The sequence below is a fragment of the Cyprinus carpio genome, chromosome A5 (genome assembly GCF_018340385.1).
Source record: "Cyprinus carpio isolate SPL01 chromosome A5, ASM1834038v1, whole genome shotgun sequence".
In the NCBI taxonomy this organism is placed as follows: Eukaryota; Metazoa; Chordata; class Actinopteri; order Cypriniformes; family Cyprinidae; genus Cyprinus; species Cyprinus carpio.
The window spans coordinates 25,361,505-25,383,527 of NC_056576.1; the positions used below are offsets into that span (position 1 = coordinate 25,361,505).

General features: G+C 39.2%; 1 pseudogene; it reads right to left on the reverse strand.

Moving 5' to 3' along the window:
* Positions 1–3,583: 3,583 nt before the first annotated feature.
* Positions 3,584–22,023, reverse strand: part of LOC109068572 — an 80,557-nt pseudogene continuing 62,117 nt past the window's right edge.

Genomic DNA, 22,023 nt, shown 5'->3' on the forward strand with positions numbered 1-22,023 from the left:
TGTTCTTGGAGTGGTGGGAAGTGCCATTTCTTCTCCAAACATGGTGTGTAGAATGACTGCCGAAAAGTTCAATTTTGCTTTCATCTCACCATACTATAGTCTCCCAATAATCCACAGGCTTCTCCAAATGCTCTTTCGCAAACTTTAACCGAGCCTCAACATGCTTTTTGTTCAGCAATGGAGTCTTGCGTGGTGAGCGTGCATGGATGCCATGGTGGTTCAGTGCATTGCTTATAGTTTTCTTTGAAACAATAGTACTGTACCTGCTGATGCAAGGTCTTCCTGAAGTGGTTCTTGGCGAACTCAAGATTATTCTTTGAACTCCTCGGACAGGGATCTTACGTGGAGCACCTGACCATGGCCGGTTTACGGTGAATTGATGCTCTTTCCATTTCCGGATAATGGGCCCAACAGTGCTCACAGGAACATTCAGCATTCTGGAAATGCACCCATACCCATTCCCATCAAAATGCTTTTCAACGATACGCTTACAAAGATCTTTAGAGAGTTCTTTGCTTTTACCCATCATGGTCTTTCCTGTGTGCCTCCTGGGTAATGAGAAGCCTTTATAGGCCATCAATTAGGACTAAAGCAGCTGATATAAATTAGTACTGATAGGGGGCAGGGTTTCTCTCTCAATACTGACAGATTTCAGGTGATCTCCTGGCTTTCTATGCCATTTTGCAACTTATCTTCATGTGTTCAATACTTATTCCCTGTGTCATTTCACTTTATTTATTATGACTCAACTTGTATACTTAAATGTTCTGATATCTTTGTATGAATTCAATATTTGGCTTGATGGCTACATCTGGTGGAAATTTTGTGTCAATAGCCCACTTAGAAATCCCCTTACTGATAAAAATGCTGATGTGTCAAATACTTATTTTCCCCCGCTGTAAATGACAATGGAAGTATTTTTGACCTTGCATGCATGTCAACCTGTTGTTGGGGACTCCCAAGACCAAAATCTGAACATTTCATGACCCATAATAGGGGCACTTTAATTCTGTTGTGTCTGTTATTGTAGAAGCTGATCTGACCATTTACTATGATCTCTACAATGTAGTCAACCGTTTTATTATTAAAGGGATAGTTCACCCAAAAATAAAAATTGTCATTAATTACTCACCCTCAAGTCGTTCCAAACCTGTAAGACTTTTGTTTATCTTCAAAACACAAATTAAGATATTTTTTGCATTCTGAAAGCTCTTTGACCCTCCCATAGACAGCAAGGGTACTACCACGATCAAGGTCCAGAAACGTAATAAAGACATCAGTAAAATAGTCCATGTGACATCAGTAGTTCAACCTTAATTTTACGAAGCTACAAAAATACTTTTTGTGTGCAAAGAAAACAAAAATAACAATGGAGCTTGCCTCCATTTTGGAGAGTATCATGACGCATGCGCGCACTTCCGCTTCGTGTAAACAACGCATGCGCATTGCGCTGCTGCTTACGTCAACACGGACATGCGTCAGCACGCACATGCGTCGTGATACTCCCCAAAATAGGGGCAAGCCACAGCAGAGTGGATGAGGAGGAGAAGAATTGTTGAACAAAGTTTTTTTTTTTTGTGCACAATTATTCTGTAGCTTCTAAAATTACAGTTGAACTACTGATGTCAAATTTACTATTTTACTGATGTCCTTACTATGTTTCTGGAACCTTTTATTTACCCTCATGTCATTCCAAACCAGTATGTGGAATCTTCTTTTTCAAAATATCTTGGAGTTTTCTGGTAGCTGATTGGAAAGAAACACAGTAGAGGAGATAGAGCGCTGTTTGTTTCAGAGAGGTGGGGCTCTGTTCTACTTTATTGATTGGTCTGCACAGTTCTCATCCACTATTGAGGAGAGTGATACAAACACTGGTTTCAAAATCAGGGGACAAGTAACTTTTTTTCTCCAAGTCTTGATTCAGAACAGACTAGAAAAAAAAGTCACTATTGCAGAGCTGAACTGCAAAATATACTGACGTGATGAGCAATTTTAATTTTCTTTAAGATTCAAGTTTCACCATTTTTGTCATCGCCATTGTAAACACTTGACATCCTGTTAAAACAGGATGAACATAACATTGATGCTGAAAATTACAAGAAAAAAGGAAAATATCCAAATATGAGCTCAACATTTTTTGACAACTGAAGAAAATGAAGTAAAGATCAGAATGGTGGTGTTATTCAAACAAAGCAGAAGCACATGAAGTGGGGAAAAAGCAGGATCAAGAGATGCCTTCAGATATCAGGGAACTCCATTAGCTTTTATCACGTTGAACTATTTCTGCAAGTAACTAAAACTGAGCTTATTCACTTTCAGAGTGCGAGTTGCTGAGATAAATGGTACCGATTTATAAACTTAATCCAAGTGGGGGAAAAAAAAACCGGTAAAATTTCCTAAAATTGAAAATGCAGATGGAGTAAGAGACTGAAACATGACTATATCTGAAAGCATTCCAGACCTCTGCATGACACTGAATAACTTAGATTGTAGGTAGTATGATCTTAAGCTTCTCAAAATTACTAAGGTAAAAAGTGCAACAATGGTGCAGAGATGCATCAAGTTTGGTACTTACTCTTTTTATCTTTGTATTTTTGCTTTGCAGTTGACAGAATATACACGTTTTACGTGCTCCTTTATTAGTAAAAGAGGACTTACAAGCATATTCACCCCAGAAACAAATTTTATTTGATACTCCATCCCAAAATGAAAATTTTGTCATTATTCACTTACCCCCATGTCGTTCCAAACCCATAAAAGCTTCGTTCGTCTTCGGACCACAATTTAAGATATTTTCGATGAAAACCGGGAGGCTTGAGACTGTCCCAAAGACTGCCAAATAAATAACAGTGTCAAGGTCCAGGAAAGTATGAAAAGCATCGTCAGAATAGTCCATCTGCTATCAGTGGTTCAACCGTAACGCTATAACATTATGCTGTGCCGATGCGCTGTTTGCTTTCGAACCAAAGCGTAAATACATGAAAAAAACGTATCCTTGTGGCGCGGCTGATACAGAAGAGTGTACGCCATCTGTGTACTGCTCAGAATTTTCAAAATGGCACTATGCTGATTTGGAGAGACACAGAGGAAAGGAATTGTTGATTAAAGTCGTTATTTTTGTTTTCTTCGTGTACAAAAAGTATTCTCGTCGCTTCATAACGTTAAGTTTGAATCACTGATGGCAGATGGACTATTCTGATGATGCTTTTCATACTTTCCTGGACCTTGACGGTGTTACATACTTGGCAGTCAATGGGACAGTCTCAAGCCTCCCTGTTTTCATCCAAAATATCTTAATAACGAAGCTTTTACGGGTTTAGAATGACATGGGGGTGAGTGATTAATGACAAAATTTTCATTTTGGGATGAAGTAACCCTTTAACTTCAAAAAGCAAAAGGGTTACTGGGGAAGGGTGGTGGACCTTGCACAACCTTTAAGAAAAGCCCTGTGAGAACAGTTAGAACCACAAAATAAAGATGACAACTCGTGTCAAACTGTCAGCCATTCAACCCTAGGGCCAAACGCTCTGAACAGATCTGCAACAGGCCACTACTGAAGACTAGAATCAAGCTGAAAAGAAAAAGCATGAGAAAAACAGAAGAAACATTCATGTCTGAAGTTTCACTGTGAATCAGACAAGCTCCTACACCAGAAAAGGCTGATGTCCTGCCCTCCTAAAACAGTTGATGAATGATTGTGACTTCCTTCCTTAAGTAACAGGGCAGAGAACATCTCAACACTGCTGCACAAACAGGGTCCGCATCTGGAGGGACTAAGGTAATAAAGTCCTTTTTGCGTTTCATTTGGAGTAGTTTCTATTAGACCATTACTTTCAGGAGTAGGAAGCTCAATGCTCTTCACCCGATGGACCACAAAATCTCCACAGTGTCTTGTTCCATCCACCAATCCATCCAACTGGGATAAATTTAAAAAGCAATGTTAAAATGCAGAAAAGAAAACAAGTTAAAGGGAAAACACTGCAAAAAGTTTACTCTATTTACATACATTGATTTTTTTCTTTTTTAAAGAAAACAAAAATCTTTACAGAAACATTTTCAACAAACAAGTCTCTTTACAAGTTCTTCATCCTTTTGACTTTCATGTCTCTATTCACTTGGGATTTATCTAGTTCTCGTCCCCAAACAGGCCAAAAATCAAAGCATCGTATTCAATCCTGAAAATCAGTGGCTCTCTGCAATGCTCTCTCTGACCGCCAGTGGGCACCAAAGTAGCACCAAACGTATGTCCTCCTTACCAGCGGAATCTCACTCTCAAATGGCAGTGAGTGGGATTCATATAGACAGTGAAAGAAGGGCGACGGTGAACAGGAGTGGGGCGTGGATCACCTGCCTCAGTCATCGCTGTCTGAGAGGGTCTCGTACTGCTCTGACAGTAGCGGTGGCTCTCTCTCCCATGCACGTGTCAGGGCCACGGGGCCAGAGGCGCCACCCTGTGGCTGCTGCTGGGACTGCATGGAGGGAGATGGGCTGGCCATGGAGGTGGGAGGGGTACTACTGAGCATGCGCATCGTCAAGGGGTTATAAGGGAACTGCATGGAACCTGAGGCAGGGGGAAAGAGAGAAACAACCATTTTAAATTTCTACCAATGTCACTAACAAAACAACTGCGCTGTACGAATAAACTTGAACTTCATCTAACAATCCACAATCAAGTCGCTCACCTGTGGATGATGGCCGGTCCTCCCAAGCCCAGGTGGGTGCCTGTCTGTGGTAATCACCCTCCGAATGAACGGAGGACACAGAAGAGGGCCGCTCTCCGGCAGAGTACGCCTGGCCTGGGTTAGGAGACTTTGATTTCCTGCTGCTAGCTTTACTCTGCAGCTTCTGTTTTCCTGCTGTGGAGGCAGAAAGATGGAGAAGGACGTCAGCAGTGAGGTTTATGTCAACACAATTTGGTCTGGTCTTGAATGTAAAGATTCAGAATAGAGGAATCACAATATATTTAAAAAAATAAATTTTGATATCATGTTAATGCTGCACATATGATAATATCATAAATAATCCAGCGGCAGTAACTATCTGGTTGTTGCATCAGCATAGTAGGACGAGATAATGCACCTTATCACTGGTTGTCACCCGTTACAAAACAGAGAGACGACATCGACACAATTTGTAGTTCTTATTGCCGCTCAAAAATCATGTTGGGCATGACAGACAAAAGCAAAACATGCACCTAAAAAATGTGCTTGCCAATGTGAGTTTTTTTAGCAAAAAAAAAATAAAGTCTGTAGGATGTGCCAATCAACAGCAAGTTATTTTTGGATACTTTCGTACAGTTACAAACTTTCTCTCCACCTTCCTACACTCATTATTTGAGTGTGATTCATTGGCCAATAAAGAGAAAAGATAGCATTTATTTATTTTAATTTCTATAGATATCGTGAAAATTTCATTATCATGAATGCTTTTAGCTGTGATAACTAGGGTTGGGAATCATTAGAAATGTTCCGGTTCCCGGTTCCGCCTAACGGTTCCGGTTCCGGTCCATTAAAATCATTAAACAACTATTAAAAAAACAGCGGTAAGGAAAAATGCACAATATTCAAATACTCAATGCTCAATACTGTTTATTACTTACTGTCAACTTAATTTAAAGGTTGTCAATGTCAAAATTCAACATATATATTACAGTATACAAATTTTCTGGTTCCGATTCCAATTTAAATAAACTATTATTATGTTTTTTTACTATTTTACCTTCATTGAATGTAGTGTTGCTGGAAGGTAGTAAGTAATGTTGAGTAATACAAGTCCATCAATCAGCATGTGCTTCAAAGTTGATGTTTTTTACACTATCAATAACATTTTGCTTTTTAAGCAGGAATAAGTTGGTTGGCCAAATAGTCCCTTGAGGGCTGAGACACTTGTTCCCTAAATTAATGAAATATAAACTGTTATACTTATCACCATGTATACACACACTCCATAAAGCCCCTATTTTAGGAATAATAATGCAGTCAGGAGATGCTGTGATGCAATGAGTGGTTTCCACATTTTTAAACATTTAAAATGCATGAAAATAAATATTTTCTATCACTTTGTTTATCACTCTTGAGATGACCTGTACACTAAATAATCTACCCTCATACTTACATCACAATAGCAGTCTATTTATTTAGTGGACCAAGTAAAAGTCAGTATGTATATTAATGACAATATGGGACAAATATAATGTAATTTTGTGGCGGCAGTTGCTGCACGCTGCTGGTACATGTACAGTCAGACAAAAACGATGTGCACAGTTATCAAAGGCGCGAGTGCAGTACAGTCGTAGGAAACATTTATTTGGCAGTTAAAGACATGACGTGGCGAGCGTGTCTGTGGCGTGTGCGTCTTTAGAAAAAATGTGCTCAGTACTTAAAGAGGCAGGGTGACGTTTCTGTTATTTGGTTTGTGACATCCTTTACGGGAAACGCAGAATCGTCAGAACACCAGCGCAAGTCTGCTCACAGCGCTTGGTCACATGTTGCACTAGAACCGTTTTTGGAACCGAAACTTAGAAATTGCTCACGGTTCCGGTTCTTTTCAAAAAAACAGAACCGGTCTGAATAAGAACCGGTTCTCGGTTCCCAACCCTAGTGATAACTAACAAAAATCTGATATTGTGACTGCTCTAATTCAGAGTGCTTATCCACTAAAGACCAGTATTATCTGTGTATTATCCACACACAGTTTTAAAAAGACCAATACACTTTTTTTTTTTTCGTGGTAATTAGCAGACCCACAAAGCACTCTGCAGAAAGTTCAACATGTTGGTATGCTTTTTTTGTTTGTTTTAGAGAAAATGTATGTTCGTTGATGTGAATTTAAAGTATGAACCTGTGTTAGGGGATGGGCTGGCCTCCTGTCGGCTGTCTGAAATACTGCCTGAAGTGTTTCCTGTCCCCAGCTGGGCTTGCTGCTGCTGCTGGTCCTCGTGCTTTTCCTCCATGTTCCCCATCAGAGCCTTCCTGATGATGTCCTCCAGACCCAGATTACTGGCTGGATCACTAAACGAGTGGTTTCTAGGGTTTACATTGCCTGTAAAGGATAAATCACATACACACATGCACATATTGGAAACACTGAAACCAGTTTAAGAAGTATTTAAACTATGATATAAACCACAAAAAAATACATCAAATGATGCAAGTGTTGATGCAGTTACATGTTAAGTTGTGAAACTCACTTGATGTTGTTACTGCTGGGAGATTGAAGATCTCTGTGCCTGGCTGAGCGTTACCTGTTGAGGTCAGGAGCAAATGGGAAGGAGAAATAAGGTGCTAATCAGTTGGCAATTGTCTAAATTATGTTCATTGATGTGAATTTCATACTTCAGGTCATACTTAGAAGGGAGAGGTTATTATGTGAGTATAGAAGAGCATAAGTCTAAGTGGACGTCCATGACATGGGGAGTCCCACAAGGCTCAATTCTTGCACCGCTCTTGTTTAGCCTGTATATGCTCCCACTAAGCACAATAGCTGTGCATTTATTGAATGAGGGCTGTGCAATGTCCGGACTGATTGCACTATATTTATGTAAAATTATTTTCTATTCTTAACTGTTTTAAATTCATTTTCACTTAATTTACTTAAGGCCAGGAATCAAATAGGCCTACTCTTTCTAAAATTAAAATTTTTATTTTTAATTTTACTTACTGATAATGTGATTTTGTTTTTAATCCATTCTTCAAGTGTGAGGTGAAGCAGACACTTCTGTAGCTACCGTGCGCTGTTTTCTAAGCTCCGCACACATCTAAAGCGTGCACAGAGAGCCGCCTCATAGGCTGGTTCATGGACAAATACACACAAAATTATGTCAAAATATCCCCGTAAACATAGTTTTGTCACGTAAACGGTTGAGAAAGGAAATGTGTGTGTAACAGCCTACACTGGATTCGTCATCTAACATCAACCTTATCTGCCCGCTAAGGATGTTCATTTCGGTTTTAACTGACAATACTGTTACATTACAATTAAACAATAAAAAAATAAAATTAGAATGGATAAGTTAAAAATAACATTTTTTTTTCCAGGGGATTAATTTTACATGCACAAATACCTGCATAAACAACAGAACAGGAGGATTTACATCACGTAACTGCTGCTTTTGGTCATGCAGAAGGAACCAATTTGTTTTTAATCGATACTTTTAGACAAATAACAAAATATCTTATAGCTTTGACTACAAGACTTTAAAAAAAAAAAAAACAGCGCTACACATTAAGGAAATTAAACATATCATCATGAAATGTGTCTACTCAGGCAACAACACTAAAAATGAAAGAAACACTGGACCTTATGAAAAATAGGCAAGACACATTGCTATGTGACATCAACATGCATTTATCATTCTTACAATCACCACCAGAGTGTCCACCTACAAAATGAACGGGGTGTGGTAGGGGCGGGGCTCGAATAGACGATATTATCAGATATCACAATATTTATTAAGGTGATTATCGATAAAATTATTTTTACATATCGCCCAGCCCTAATTACATAAATGTTCTTCATAGACATCCTTAATTTCTAATAACTCATTCTGCTCTCTGTTGTTATGTGGTTCTTTGTCTGGACACAGCACTGTTCACATACTGTGTGGTATCGGTTTTTGGTATCGGAGCATTTTAATGACTATGAGTAAGAGTACAGGAGCGCAGTATTGGGTGCATAGCATAAATAAAAGACATCAGTTTATCAGCGCAGTGAAGTAAATATCCTGAGCTTAAATGTCAGTAAGTCTCTGAGGAAATGGGCTTGCTATTGTCACTCACCGACTTCAGCTTTGCGGAAGATCTCCTGCTTTTTGGACATAACCATAGGAGATGTGCTCTCCAGTTTGGTAAAGAATGAGGGCAGGTAACTGCTGCTGCCTGGTGACCGCGAGTCAGTCCTGACACAAAAGAAAGGTCTAAGGTCACACGATGCATATGGCAAAGGAAAGACAATAAACAGACAACATTCAGGTACACAGGCAGTTGCTTTTAATTTAAACTACTTTATTACAACCTTTTCATATAATTTAAATAGTGTTTTTTTCTTTATCATTCTAAACAAAAGCCTAAAAAATTGTAGGTAATTTAAAAAGGCATAAATAAAGGCTTATACATCAAAGCAGTAAAGAGAGACAATCAATTTCAACCTCTGTTCAGGGAGATCCTGCTCTCGTCTCTGACCCTGCAGCACACTGGCCTCCTGTTTATCCAACCCAGAATAACCCTGAGGAGGAGAGATGGGCTCATAGTTCTCTGGTCCTCGTCCTCGATCAGGAGACCTACCTGGCCTGAGAGAGACAGATGGATAAGAGGCTGCTGCTGGGACATTGTTTTTAGTGTGTTTCACAGATTAGTTGAAGAGGCTGTAAGCGATGTTAGTCATTCTATAACTTCAGCCAAATGTAGCCAATCAACTCAATATTTTTAAAAACCTGCTCTGTAAAGATACTGTTGTACCGACAAGAATGTCGTATTTAGAGATGGGGCAAAAGGGCACAATGTTTTGTTATAATTGTGAAGCTGAAAATGGCACTTTACTTCAATGATCCAATTTAATTAACTACTATGCTCTCAGCTTCTTACTTCACATAATAGACTTCCCTGTGAATGTGCAAAATTTAGATTTGAGATTCACTAAAAGAATCTAACTATGGTCAATTTTTGGCAGTTTACAGAGACATTTAAGGACACCCAATTTTAAGGTCCAAAACCTTTAAGGTCCTTGTGCTCTCAATAGAGACTGTTGGTTGGATGTGCCCGTACACAAATATTCACATACACTATCATTCATAAGTCTGGAGTAAGGCAAGGCTTTTGTAATGTTTTTTTTAAGAACTCTCTGCTCACCAAGACTGTATTTATTTGATTAAAAGACAGTAAAAACAATAAATAATAATATTAATAATACAAACACTGACTAAAAACATCAAATTATAACAGTTCACAATGTATAATATTGAGAAATATTATAATTTAATATTTTTGTGGAAACTGACATTCAGGATTTTTTGATGAATATAAATTTCAAAAGAACAGTATTTATTTGAAATGAATATTGTGTAGGGCTGTGCGATATGGACAAAAAAAACCTATCACGATTTTTTGATCAATTTTGCGATTTCGATTTTAATCACGATTTTGACACACACAGACATGCTTTACAGTCATAAATGCATTCAGTAAAAATTTGAAACATATTTCCAAAAGAAAACCAATGAGAGCTTTATCAAAAAGTTGTAACATGCCTCTAGAACAGACATAAGTCAAAATAATCACTAAGTAAAGATGTCAAACAAAATGTCTAGACATATGGCAAAAAATTATAATAAAATAAAATAAAATAAATCCCGTGTCCAGGGCTTTTTTTGCCATTCATTGGTCATAGAGCTCATTGTAGCGGTGCCTCAGGTACTGAAATATATTTATTGCGAAAGGTTCACACGTTTGCAGTGCGTATACAGTATGTGTATGCGGTGCAGAAGCAGCAGCGAGAGCGCGTTATTGTAACGCGAAAGCACATTAAAATAAAGCGCGAATCTATCCGCTTGCACGCAGATTTTCTTTGCTTTGTCACAAAGGACATGCGTGCTCAGATACACGCTGCTCTCGTCCGGAGAGAGTGCGCGCACTTAAAACATGTCTCCTCTCACTCACAACTCTCTCTACGGTCAGGCGCTAGATATTAATTCTTTTCGCACCTTTTGATTTCTAACCTTTTCTGTTCACATCTTTTACCGCGTGCAGTGTGAAGCTCTGATCCATTAACATGGGCGCGTACTGTCACTTTTAATAATTTTAAGTCCTTGCTGAACAGAAGTAAAAAAAAAAAAAAAAAACTTGCACTTCTTGAGATCAGGGGGGTGAGGTTTCCCTGTGCAACTCTTACCAGCTGGCATCCGTTACATATTCTTTAAAAGTTGTGAGCGCATTTTTGTCCAAATCACTCATTTGGGTGAAATGTTTGGTGTTGTACATATACAGCCATAGCCAAAAATTTTGGCAGTGACATAAATTTTGTGTGTTGCAAAGTTTGCTGCTTAAGCTGTTATGGTGTTCATTCACATTGTTTCTGGATTTTTGTGTAGAGTGATCAGATGCATTAAATAATTGCTGAAAGCTTCATTGGCCAAAAAAAAAAAATGAGTTAATTGACATTAATTGACTAATCATATATGTGAATGAGTATTAGTCAGAAAAAATCACTATCATACTAATTAGACTGTAAGAGCAGACTGATTGCTATAAAAGGAGGGAAGAAGCGCTTCCAGTCACTGTGTTCTTGTTAGCATTGGTTACTGTGCAGCCATCATCACTTTGCATCAAAATGGCCTCACATGCAACGAATTGCTACAAAGAATACTGCACCTAAAAGAACCATTTACAGGATCAAGAACTTCAAGGAGAGAGGTTCAACTGCAGTGAAAGAGTCTTCAGGACGTCCTAGAGTGTCCAGCAAGCGCCAGGACCGTCAGCTACAGAATCATGTCTCCAGCAGTGCAGAGCTTGCTCAGGAATGACAGCAGGTTGGTGTGAGAGCATCTGAATGCACAGTGAGGCCAAGACTTTTGGACAACGGCCCGGTGTCAAGAAGGGCAGCAAAGAAGCCACTTCTCTTCAAGAAAAACGTCAAGGACAGACTGAAATTCTGCAGGAAGTATAAGGATTGGACAGCAGAAGACTGGTGTAAAGTTATTGATTCATCTCTGATGAAGCTCCCTTCCGACTGTTTGGGACATCTGGAAAATCGATTGTTCGGAGAAGAAAAGGTGAACACTACCATGAGCCCTGTGACGTGCCAACAGTGAAGCATCCTGAGATCATCTGTGTGTGGGGTTGCTTTTCAACCAAGAGAGTGCGCAGACTGGTAATTCTGCCCAAAAACACTGCCATGAATAAAGAATGGTATCAAAACGTCCTGCAAGAGCGACTTCTTCCAACGATCCATGAGCATTTTGGTGATGATCCGTGCATTTTCCAGCATGATGGAGCACCATGTCACAAAGCAAGAAAGATAAAGAAGTGGCTCGAAAAATCATTACACTGAAACTTTGGATCCGTGGACAGGAAACTACCCGGATCCCAATCCCATAGAGAACCTGTGGTCAGTCCTCAAAAGGTGAGTGGAAAAGCAGAAGAACACAAATTGTGATCAACTAATCAACTAATAAGGCAAGAATGGATCGCCATCAGTCAGGATTTGGCCCAGAAGCTAATATCCAGAATGCCAGAGTGAGTTACAGAGGTTATAAACAACAAGGGTCAACACTGTAAATATTGACTCATATTTTTTTGCCAATAAAAGCCTTTAAAACTTATGATATAGCTTATCATTGCTTTTAGTATACCACAGAAATGTGGAAAAAATCTACAAATACTGAAGCAGCAAACTTTGCAAAACACAAAATTTATGTCAGTGCCAAAACTTTTGGCCATAACTGTACACTGTGTGTTTGTATTCTTATGTACCTTGCTCTTGGTTTATCGGAGGAGTTCTCGGGAGATACTCTGCTTGGTGGTCTCTGGTGGTGTGCAGTAGGAGCTGGGGTTTTCTGGGCTATAGCGGTTAGGGGCTTTAACTCGACCTACAATACCTCCTACACCAGAGCTCTGGAATGTAGAGGAGAGTGAGGAGGAGGATGAAGAGGAAGGCAGTGAGCTGGATGACGGGGGAGGATCTTGGCTCTTGGCAAAGTCCTGTGTAATGATATGCTGCAAGACAGAGAGAGAGAAAGTGAGGGCAATGAAAGAGAAGTGACATGACAAAGCATCAAGAGTATGAGTGTGACTTACCGAAATGTGGTCGGCGAGGGTCATGATGCGGTGTGTTTTTGGGACGGGCCCATAACTGTCTGCTTGTGAGGAGGGCTGCTGAGGGGCAGAAGGTCCTGAATCTCCTGACTGCCTGAACCGGTTAATGTCAAACCTTAATCCTACACAACATAAGATCATATTAAAAAAAAAAAAAAACACATCTGTCATGAAAATCATGACACAATGAAAAAATCATAATGGCTCTAATTAATCCAAATGATTCTTTTTGTTGGTGAAAAATAACCTGGATGTGTTCCAAAAATATTTAAGGAGATTAACCCCATCTTGACAGAACAGACATCCAAGATCTTGGCTGTGGCGCCAGGGATTTGAAGTCTCACCTGGGTGTGGCTGAGAGCTCTTTTCTGATGGGAAAGGTCCTTCGTTCTTCTCTTCTCTCAGGGCTGGAGAGTTAGCAGGGCTGATCACCTCAATTCCACCCTGAGCATCATAACGACTTGATGACACTGAATGACACATAGACATGATGTTACAGGCTTGTAAGTAAATAAAGCTGGTTTGTTAGTAAGAGAGGGTGTGCCATCTACACCTTTAAGCACACTGTCTTAAACCTGCATCCAAATAAACACCTGCTAGTGTTCAATAGAAAAAACATGGTGAGCAGCAGTGTCGCTACTTTGGTACCACCATCAACTTTCATATGTAGCTTTTGATGCTTTTCTGTTTATTTGGAAGACAAACATGCCATTTTTATAAATAAATCCATCTGTTAAAATCTACCACCAAGCGATGAGGTATAAAAAATGAATAGATTACACAGAAGTTGGCATTGAAATAAAATTCTAGCATTCTTTATAGTAAGTCACTTCTTTATAGTAAGAGCTACAGTCCTCTCCCTTTAATGGAATTACCCTGTCAAATCTCAGGTCAGAAGTTTGTCACTATTGTCAGTCTAAGTTCCAGCTGGGTCACAGGTTGTGCTATTGAGGTTTCCTAAGACTATTAGGTCTCATGCCTTCAATGGCACTAGCCATCCTATTAGGTGTCCTGTTAATGCCCTCTGTTAGCTAATCCTTAAGTATATGACTTGACTTTGTCTTTTAAGTATCTAATTTCTTGGATAATCCTTTTTTGAGCCTCTGAGCAGGATATAAAGATGCTTGTGGCACTGAGACCAACTTGCACAAATCCAGCATATTGTGAAACTGTGACTTCCTGTTTGCTTTGCTTTGCGGCATGTGCTCTACCACTCTAAAGTTTGGAGTCAGTAAGATTTTACTTTCTGAAAAGAAAAGCAAAGATGCATTAATCAAAAGTGACTAAAGACATTTGTTACCAAAGGTTTCTGTATCAAATACATGATTTATATTCAAAGAATCCTGAAAAAAATGAAAATAAAATGACAATTTAAAATATATTAGAAAATAGTTATTTCAAATTGTAATAATATTTCATAATATTTCTATATTATTGATCAAATAAATGTAGCCTTAGTGATCATAAGTTGTTTCTTTTAAAGAAGTCTCCAAACTTTAGAATGGTAGGGAACATATGAGACTCATAGTCATGAACTATACAGACATCATTATTATTACTCAACATAAATTATAATAAATAAACATTGTCTATCTGATGGCACTCACTGCTGCTGGAGGAGTCAGAGCTTTGTGAGCCTCTCTCACGGGAGTCCTTATCTGGAGCAATCTGACGCGTGATGATGACATCAATAAAGTTTGCAGCAGTTATGGTGGTCTTCCCATGCGTGCGCAGCTCCTCCTCCATGCGTGACTTGGTGGGTGGGGCTTTCTCTTTGCTCCCTGTAGCTCCTCCACCCTCTGCATACATAGGATGGGAAGGCTTTCCACTAGGAAGTGACACGTCCCCATATGGAGATTGCACGGAACGGCGCTCCACCTCTTGCGATTCCTGTGCTGCACGCCGTCATGACATCACGTCATCATCCCGGGAGCTACAGTTATTATGCTTGCCCTCCTTGACTTTCGCAACATCCATCTGCGGGGCAGAGGCAGCAGCGTCCACAAGGGCGGCGAGGGCATCCGCTGCATTGCTGTATCGATTGGCTTGAGATGTAGCTGCTTGTGAGGGCATTTGCCTGGACAACCAAAAAACAATCAGAAGTTTAATAGTGCAAAACTAAATTTTAAAATCTATAAATTAAAAGGGATTGTTCACACAAAAATGAAAACTGTCATCAATTACTCGCATTCATGTTGTTCTAAGCACATGAGAATTTTATGTTAACACAAATGAAGATTTTTTAATGAAAAAAAGTTCTGTACCTCTACTGAAACTCCACCAAAATATTAATGCTTCAAAATGTTCATAAAGGGATTGCAAAAGAATTCCAAATTATTTGAATGGTTTAATCTAAGTGTTCTGAATAGATATATGCTCACTTTATGAACCGATTAAATTTAGGTTTTTATTTACATGTAAACATTGATTACAGTTAGATTCAATACTGCAAGTTCAATGTATCTTTATTTGTGTTTCGAAGATGAACGTTTTCCTACGTTTTTTCTACGTTTGGAATGATTTGAAGGTGAGTGGGAAGATGACATTTTATACTTTTATGTGAGCAATTCCTTTAACAACCACAAAAAATAAATAAATAGATAATTAAATAAAAACATTATAATAAAGATAAAACATATAGATGTTTATACATTTATAATGCAGTGACATAATAAGTCTTTATTTGTTAAAGGGATAATTGAATTTTTTTTCACTAATCACCCCCATGTCGTTCAAAACCCGTAAAAGCTTCGTTTTATCTTCGGAACACAATTTAAGTTTTTTTTGGATGAAAACAGGGAGGCTTATGATGTGCCCATAGACTGCCAAATAAATAACAGTGTCAAGGTCCAGGAAAGTATGAAAAGAATCGTCAGAATAGTCCATCTGCTATAGACTGCCTAATAAATAACAGTGTCAAGGTCCAGGAAAGTATGAAAAGCATCGTCGAAGAAAACGACTTTATTCAACTATTCGTCTCCTCTGTGTCTCTCTGCATTACCGTAGCGCCATTTTGGAGAATATCCGCTGAACGCATTACGCTCTTCTGTGTCAGCCGCTCCACAAGGCTGAACTGTTTTCTTTCAAATCAAAGTGTAAATACACGTAGAAAATGTATCCTTGTGGCGTGGTTGACACAGAAGAGCGTAAGCTGCCTGCGTTCAGCGGATATTCTCCAAAACGGCACTACGGTGATGTGGATAGACACAGAGATGAATTGCTGAATCAAGTCGTTATTTTTGTTTTCTTTGTGTACAAAAAGTATTCTCGTCGCTTCATAAGTTACGGTTGAACCACTGATGACAGATGGACTATTCTGATGATGCTTTTCATACTTTTATGGACCTTGACACTGTTATTTACTTGGCAGTCTATGGGACAGTCTCAAGCCTCCCTGTTTTCATCCAAAATATCTTAAATTGTGTTCTGAAGACAAACAGAGCTTTTACAGGTTTGGAACGACATGGGGGGTAAGTGAATAATGACAAAAATTTTATTTTTGGGGTGGAGTAGTAACCCTTAAATATAATATAAATAAAGTTAATGTGAGCATTTTGTAATGCTAAAAAAACTATTATTAATTATTATTAATAATAATAAAACTAATGAATTATTAGATTGATGTCATTAATAGTGCATTTGCTCACATGAGTGGGGTAATGACGCTCTTGGAGTTGGTGCCCTGGAAGATGCTCGGCCGCTGTTGGAGGACACCCTCCTGTGATCTCACAGAGGGTGAAGTGGAACGCAGAAAACTACGGCTGCCTGGTCGGCCAGGGTGCTCAGAACCTGCAACATAAACAGAGACACAATCCTAAGAATATTGGCAGCATCAGTTTGTTGTAGACTGAGCAGAATGGACCATTATTGTCGACATCATTTCCTTCTGTGTCAATTAGTCTTACCTCCACGCATATATTCTACCGCTGCACGTTCCCGTTCTCTCTGATCTCTTTCTCGCTCCCTTTCCCTCTCGCGTTCCTTCTCTCTCTCTGACTCTCCCTCTCCACAATAGCGGCAGTGGCACTATGATGGGCAGGATGTCCTGTGGGGAGTGAAGAACAGGGAAACACACAAAAAACAAAAAAGTGGGTTTACAACCAAAAGGGCCTTTAACACTTGCTGCACTTTGACAGGGCCAGCTGTGTTGGCTGTCAGCAATAGCAGACAAATTCATGAGAACAGTGATGTGAAATTACTTCAGAGATATATAAATGTCTATGAATAACATTGGAATTAATCCATTCACCAAGACCAGGGCTCAAAATATTTCATAATCCCCAGTAGCCTTCGGGCAGGCATTCTTCAGATTTTGGTGGAACAAAATGAATTGAACTATCCCGAAAAAAAAAAAAAAAAAAAAAAAAAAGAAATTGACTGAACTTCACTGTGGACAAATCAGCATGACCAAAAACTTCAGTGATTGCATTTTTTTTCAAATAACAAGTCGAGAGTGTAGGGGTGCAACGGATCACACAAAAACTCACAGCTCAGATCATTTTCAGATGAAAACAAGATTTAAAAAAATATTTTGATTATTATTTAAATAACGCTTCTTCAATACCACAGCAAAAAAACCTAGGAGATATAGGGATTAACAAATCAATTAACTCAATAAATGCGATTTTTTCAAAAAAACATTTATTAACAAAATGAGAACTTTAAATAAATTTTTAAAATAAAATAAAAAAATCATATAAACGCTTCATAAACGAATGCTTAGCATGGGCTCTTTCCATTTAAAATTAGAGCCGACCACTGCATTTAATCACATCCAAACACAAGATGCTACATAGGCCTAAACGTTATACTTAGATTGTAATTAGATTGTCTATTTCTATATTTTGAAGCAAAAAACAGAATGGACTGACTTAAGCTTGGAATTATTCTACATATAACATCTGAATGAAAACAAAAACAGTTTGAAGATTCAAACCATATGTAAAGACAGCACATGGTATGACACTAAAAGATCAGCATTAGTTACTGGTGTGTAGTTACAACACAGACACAGGATCCATGAAACACAGTTCTAAAAGCATATTCAACAGAGTGCACATAATATCTAGGAATATCATCTTTTTGCAATTCCATTTCACATCATAATTCCCCTCTCAGCTTGAATAGACATTTAGACAGTCAAGGTCTACTCACCTCCAGACCACCTGCACCCCCAAGACAAACTTTTAACGAATGACAATACTGAGCCAAGGCCAGTATTTGCCAATTGATGTTTGAGATGCACAGATAAGTGGGGCAGTAAAGACAGGATCTCCGGGTAGGGCAACAGGAAGGGAAGGGAAGTACTTGCAGCAAATGGGGGTTTCAGGCACTTTAGCTCTTTAAATCGACTAATATCCTTACATATACTTACCATCTTAAGGTACAATCTCATGCAGACAGAGATTGACACCAGCAGCTCTCTTTCTTTATAATTGTCACCTAGTAGGGACGCACCGAATATTCGGCCACGAAAAATTTTCGGCCGAAAATGGCCCAAAAGGCATTTTCGGTTTTCGGCCCCGAAAGACTTTTATCACGAAAAAATACGAAATGTTGTGATGACGCAAACAGAGAAACCGCGACCTGGCACGTGCACCTGCATAGCGCAGACCACAAGCTCCCCGACGGACATTCAACTTCTAACAAGTGGGTCTTAACAGAGAACATTCTCTCTCTTCTTGCCCCCTCTGAGCTCCCTCTGATAAATCTGTAGCGGGACGCTATTCCTTTAATCGCAACACTAAAGCGGGCTCCGACTAGCAAAGAGTTGAGACGGACCACGCAGTGAGTGAAAACACAGAAGAAACGTACACTCTTTAAGTCTGTCAGCACACGTTTCAACGTTTCAATAGATCTATTCGGATCCTCTGCACTTCGTCGTGATGTACTTTATCCGCCTTATAAAGCCATTACTGTGGATGCGGAAAATAAAGCCGCTTGTGTGCACGAGAAATTATCCAGTTATCCAATTATCGCAGCGATGGATGCGGAGACACCCCACGTGGAGACTGAGACGCGCACAGAGTATTGCACGGAGACGGAGATCAGAGCACAGAAAAAAAAGACTTCGTCTCTCTGCACCCTCTGTGTCTGATATGTCAGTGAAATCCTGCAAGAAAGTGGCTCAAATAATAATAATACGTAGGCTATTATGTTCTTAGGCTACTATATATGTGACTATCAGGATTTTAGCCATATTTCTGTTAGAATTTTTTTTTTAATTTGATATAAATGTTTTTTATGCGCGGCCTTATTTAAATACACTCTCTCTCAAATCTTTCTCACAATGGGTCAGGCAAGATGACAAGCTCAACCCCCCGCCTCACAGATAGATGGTTATCTGTATGAAGCCCTCATCCCCAGAAATGATAACCCTCTTGCCTACTGGAGAAGTAATGCACATTTCTTATAGTAGTCCTACAGATGAAAATTTTAATATGCACTTGACCTAAATGCACTTTGTTTTTATGAGAGAAACATTTCATTTCAAAACCTTTCGTTCAGGCCAGTATTGGCTGTACATTATTTTTCAATGTACACATGAGTGGGGTCAAGTTAACCCTTTTAGTTTGAATTTTATTTTATTACTGTGCATTGTTGCAATGTGCTAAATAAAATATTTTGCATAATTTGTAATTGATTTATTCTTTGAAACTTCAATTATCAATTATGCAATTGCAATGCCTTGATTTTAGTAAAGTTAGTAACACAGTTCATAGCCATAAATGCAATGGTACTAATAATTGGCATAATTTCTTTCGGTTAATCTTGTTTCGGGTTTTCGGCAGTGGTTTCCTCTTTTTCGGTTTCCGGTTTCGGCAAGCATTTTCATTTCCGGTTTGCATCCCTATCAATATAAGCTAATCGGTAATACATCAAAATGTTACTTTATGTCTGTCAGCACAGTACAGAATCAGCAGGAAGCCTGCTAAGGCCATAAAATGATCTGATGGATTGTGCCTCTTCTTGCCTGATTCATTAAAAGAAATATTTGTTTGTAAATTTACTAAACTAGAGCTGCATGTTTTGCTAATAGCCAGTAAAAAAGAAAGAATATCAAAGTTGAAGTCTTTGAGTCACACTTGGATATGAAAAACGAGACTCAAGCAGGTTTGGCTCAAAACACTTAATTAAGTGCCTAAGCCATGGGTCGGGTTGTAGTAGCCTCTTTGGGTTCCAGGTAATTTTAACTAATGTCCTGAAGATTTCCGTATTAATATTAACATAAATTGCCTTGTCATTTGATGTCTAAACAAACTTATGAGTAAGACACGCATGACACTCACATACGATTTAACTGGGCAGCCCTATTTATGAGTGGTTTATTTACTTGGATTTGTGGAAAAAAAAAACAATGCACTGTGTGCCCCTAAATAAAGCAACAAAATTTAAGTAAAACTTGTATATCTTGTGGTTTTTGCTCAAACAAAACATTTTGGGAAAATCCACACAAAACGATGAATTTAATCTACAAAGTAGGAAGATGGGCCTACTTTTTAATCTACACATGCTGTGGAGTTGATAATTTGTTGTTGTATGTTATGGTATTTGGATGTTGCGAATTTCTGCATGAAAAATAAAAAATATAATGCAGCATCTGGTTCGGAGTAGGAAGGGATTCGGTTCCTGGGTTCAGAATTTTAGGGCCAAAAGAAGGATTGCCTAATAGTATACAGTAAAATATGTGTTCTTTTTTTGTAGTATTACACTATCAATCCACCACAATCAATTCAGACTAGTAATAAATCAGGTGAAACGCAATTCCTGATTTTGCCATGATGCGTGTTTGGTTTGTAGATTGTCAACGTCGTAGCACACGCTTTTAGCGCCTTGGCTAGCCATAGCAGTGCAGAAAACAGCTGTGAAGTTTTAGATTTAGGTGGAAGGAGAGAAAGCACCTCGAGCAAAAACTAATCTCCAGAGCAGCAAGCGCAGGGCGTAGTTTCTAAAGGCACCACCACCAGGACTGGAAGGGGAAGTTCAGGTGTTGGATAGGGAGAGGAGGGGTGGGATCCTCACCTGGAGATATGGAGGCAGGGTTGACATGCCCTAGCAGGGAAAAGGGGGTCTGAGGTCAGGGATGTAGGTGATTGCGGTTCCAGGGAGGGGGGAAAAACTGTTCCCCCAGGGTGAGGTAACAGGATTGTAGGTGGCATCTGGGCTAGATCAATTAGTCCATTTACAGACAGAAAGCAAAGGGCCAGTGGTTTGTGAGGCATCCACAACCAATCCGCTTCAAATGTAAAGAGCCAAAACACCATCTACTGATCTTCTAGAAACATCTACACAGACTAGCGTGAGAATTTAAAAAAATTTTTAAGTAGTCGCCTCATTAACAGCATCTAATCAAAAATAATTCTAATACAAAAAATAAGCTATCAGGGCTGAAAGATGGTTTTCATCTAAAAGCAATGTTATTTCTTAAAGCAAAGCACCAATTAGAGCTAGAAATATGGATCAATGTTCAAGAATGGAGATGTAGGAAGCCAGGACCTCCTAAAGGTATGAGGTCAACGCCTCTTGTAGATTTGACACGGCCAAGGTTTACATATAAAAACTTGCCATGATTTTTATTTGTTTGCAAAATGTCCTAATCAGACCCACGGGTCAAACTTTTTAAACCAGGTCACCTTGTTTCTAACTAGATATGACGAGGGTGCGGCAGAGACGGGAACAAACAGTACCAAAAAAAACTAAAAATGTTGTAGGCCCTTGACAGATAGGTATAGTGGATGTGGATTTTAACAATTGTTTTGAAATCTTATTCAATTTCCATAATTTTTGCTTGAGGGTCATTTTGATTCTGATGGTCGGGCAAAGGTTGCGAACTAGTTCACACAAACACCATATCTACATGGACTACATTCGTCACGAACAACAAACACAAACAACACCAAACACACACACACACACAACACACACACCCACATCAGGACAAACACCCCCCTTACCTCTAGCTGGTGGGTACGGGGATGGCCAAATGTACTATGTACAGTGGTGACAGTCCCGCTTGTGACATCAGGGCGCATCTGCTGTGAGGTGATGTGTAATTCATTCAGAATGGGTTGCCGAGTGTTTTACATGGTGTAAAGATGGTAAACGGTTGGGGTAACCAGCCGGCGGCGGATGGTTGCCGTGGGAAACCACTGTACGCTTGGGAGATTATACAAAGGACACAGGAAGGCGAGGTTTAAAAGGAACAGCTGGTCTAGCC